This window comes from Bison bison, unplaced genomic scaffold, assembly GCF_000754665.1.
Source record: "Bison bison bison isolate TAMUID 2011002044 unplaced genomic scaffold, Bison_UMD1.0 scf7180017864171, whole genome shotgun sequence".
In the NCBI taxonomy this organism is placed as follows: Eukaryota; Metazoa; Chordata; class Mammalia; order Artiodactyla; family Bovidae; genus Bison; species Bison bison.
The window spans coordinates 4933542-4937101 of record NW_011494743.1 but is presented as its reverse complement, the minus strand read 5'-3'; positions in this window follow the sequence as shown (position 1 = coordinate 4937101).

Here is a 3560-nt window from a genome sequence, read left to right as displayed (position 1 = left end):
GCAGGAGGAGAAGGGGACGACAGAGGATGAGATGGCTGGATGGCATCACTGACTCAATGGATGTGAGTCTTAGTGAACTCCGGGAATTGGTGATGAACAGGGAGGGCGTGCTGTGATTCATGGGGTCACAAAGAGTCAGACACGACTGAGCGACTGAACTGAACTGAAGATTACAAGTGATTTTTGTTTGCATCCTTTTTGTTGTTTTCTACCATTAACACCTTAACCTGTGCAATCAGAAAACACAAACTACCAATAAATGGAGAGTGGTTGGAAGATAGTGTTCTCTCAGAATTGAAAGCACTTTTAGAAACAAAAAAGATAGCACCACTGAACTGATCTGAGAGGTCCCAAGGCCTCTTGGAAATAATAAAGGAGGAGCCATCAGCTATGGAAATGCATCAGTTTTTTCCAGGAGTGTTTCTCAATTGGACTAGGCATTTTAAAACTTTGAGGTTGCCCCAAAGCTCTTCCAAAAGACCAGAGATTCACCTTCAGCTATACTCCCAAGTAGAATACCTAAGCTATCGGTAACAGAAAACCAACTCTGGCTGCAACTACAGAAAATTATTTCACATTAAAAAAATTTAAATGTAAAGGGGAGCTCTTGGATAGGTTCAAAATGATGGGATCATAGTCTACCCTTTTGATGACTCCAACTCATTCAATTTAACTCTAATTCTCATCCTGCAGTTGCCATCACCATTCCAGGGATCACAAGCTGGTATACAGCCAGAGTCAGAAGAGGTTTTGCCTCTTTCTTGTAACTGAAGAATGAGTCTTTCACCATTCACAATAGCCAAGACAAGGAAACAACCTAAATGTCCATCAAGTGATGAATGGATAAAGAAGATGTGATCCAGATATATAACATTACTCAGTCATAAAAAAGAATGAAATAATACCATTTGCAGCAATCTGGACGCAATTAAAGATGATCATAGTGAAGTAAGTCAGAAAGAGACAGATAAATACCATATAATCACTTTGATGTGGAATCTAAAATATGACAAATGAACCAATCTGTGAAATAGAATTGTTGCAGTGAAAAGGAAAAAAGAGGAATAAGTTTCTCTTTTTTTCCCCTTTCCTGAGAACAACAAAAAAATAAAGAGAACAGTGAATAGGCCAGAGAAGAAACATAAATGGGTCTGAAAGAGCTAATCCCTATTAGTTTTACTTTAACTGCTCCTAATCTATAGTCCATAAATTTTCTTTTCCCAAAACAAACCTGACACTACATCACTTACATCCTGTACCTGTGGCTCCCTTACTCTGCATGAGCTCTATCCTGCTATTACTCTTTAACTCTGTGCTAATTACATCCTGTACACGGTGCTTACCTTCACCACACTCCCTTTACAGACCAATCCTGTAGCTTTTCACATTTCAGGAAGAAGGCCACAGTACAATAAACCAGAGACAAATGGACCCAATTACTGGACTATCAGACTGTTTAAGACCCAATCACTGGATCACTTGACCCCCAGATATGACTGTTTTGAAACACTGCAAGAAATAGAAGAATGCAAGGCTCCTTTTTCTTATTCCATACCCCAGACTGTGAGCCCCATCCATCAAGTCTCTCAGTTCCCCATGCAAGAGAAGGGCACAGTCCTTGGGGCACTAGTCTGCTGTCTTCTCCCCTCAGCTGTCTGAGAATTATAGTTATCTTTCTATCTCCTCCAAACTCTATCTCCATATTTTTTTATTTGGCTTCAGTGTGCAGAGAAAGCCAAGATTTTGGCGGTAAGAGAACCATGGACATAGACTGGTTGCCAAGGGGAAGGGGGTTGGGGATGGGAAAACAGGAGGTTGGGGTTAGCATATATAAGCTATATAGAGAGAAAGAATGGATAAACAACAAGGTCCTACTGTATAGCACAGAGAACTATACTCAATATTCTATGATAAATCATAATGGAAAAGAATATAAAAAAGAATGTGTATATATATATTGTATAATTAAGTCACTTTGTTGTACAGCAGAAATTAACACAACATTGTAAGTCAACTATACTTCTATACAAAAGAAAGAAAGAAGGAACTTTTAAGAAAGACTCCAGCCTCCAATTTCTCACCTTCACTGTGTCACTCTACCTTTGCCTAATCCTATTACCTTAAGGAAAAAGGAGTTTTCTGATTATATCACTCAAACCCACCCCTGGGGACAAGTGGGCTAGTCTCCTCTGAAACCCAGAATGTATGAACATTAGGAGGTACATATTTGGGAACACCAGAAGAATGTGTGGGAGATGCCGGGGGTGGATGTCAGGCTGGCAGCCGACAGCATCTGCGGTAGCTACTGGATTCTCCCTACCAGTCAACAGGCTGTGTTATTCCAAACTGAAGGAAGCAATGTGCAGTTCTCTTTGGAACAGCCTTGCTTCAAACACGAGGCCTTCCCAGGGACTGATCCAGAGCAGGACCCTGCAGGGCTCATGGGCACAAAGGCTTTTCTGTGTCACCCACTTCTTGGCTTCATTCAGCCTTCATGACTTTCCCTGAGTTCAAATGAGTAGGCAGAAACAGTTGCTAATCAGGGAAGAGAGGGGATGGGGAGACAAGGGAGGAACAGTCAAAAGAAACAACAGTGCAACTTTAGGGCAAGGTCTTATTTTCCCAAGTGACACAAACAACCATCTCTGAGCTGTTCTGAAGATACTGAAACCCTCACCAGGCTGAAGGTAACCGTATAGTGCTCACAAGTAGATCCCAGATGGGATCTGATGCTGACTCCCACTTGCCTCACCACCAACAATCAGAAGAATGTCCACACACTGAACACATCGTCTTTGAACCATTCCTATAAAACTCCTCACAATCCCCTCCAGGTAGAGACACACAGTTTTGAGGGCATAAGCCCACTGTGGCCCCCTTTACCTGGCAAAACAATAAAGCTATTCTTTTCTATTTCACCCAGAACTGTCTTGAAAAATTAATTTGGTGTCAGAGTACAGAAGCTAGTTAGTCAGTTTAGTCACTCAGTTGTGTCCGACTCTTTGTGACCCCATAGACTGCAGCACACCAGGATTCCCTGTCCATCACCAACTCCCGGAGTTTACTCAAACTCATGTCCATTGAGTCGGTGATGCCATCCAACCATCTCATCCTCTGTTGTCCTCTTCTCCTCCTGCCTGAAATCTTTCCCGGCATCAGGTTCTTTTTCAGTGAGTCAGTTCTTCGCATCAGGTGGCCAAAGTATTGGAGTTTCAGCTTCAACATCAGTCCTTCCAATGAATATTCAAGACTGATTTCCTTTAGGATGGACTGGTTGTATCTCCTTGCAGTCCAAGGGACTCTCAAGAATCTTTTCCAACACCACGGTTCAAAAGCATCAATTCTTTGGTGCTCAATTTTCTTTATGGTCCAACTCCCACATCCATACATGATTACTGGAAAACCATAGCTTTGACTAGATGGACCTTTGTTGGCGAAGTAATGTCTCTGCTTTTAATATGCTGACTACGATTGGTCATAGTTTTCTTCCAAGGAGCAAGGTCTTTAATTTCATGGCTGCAGTCACCATCTGCAGTGATTTGGAGCCCAAAAAAGTCTCT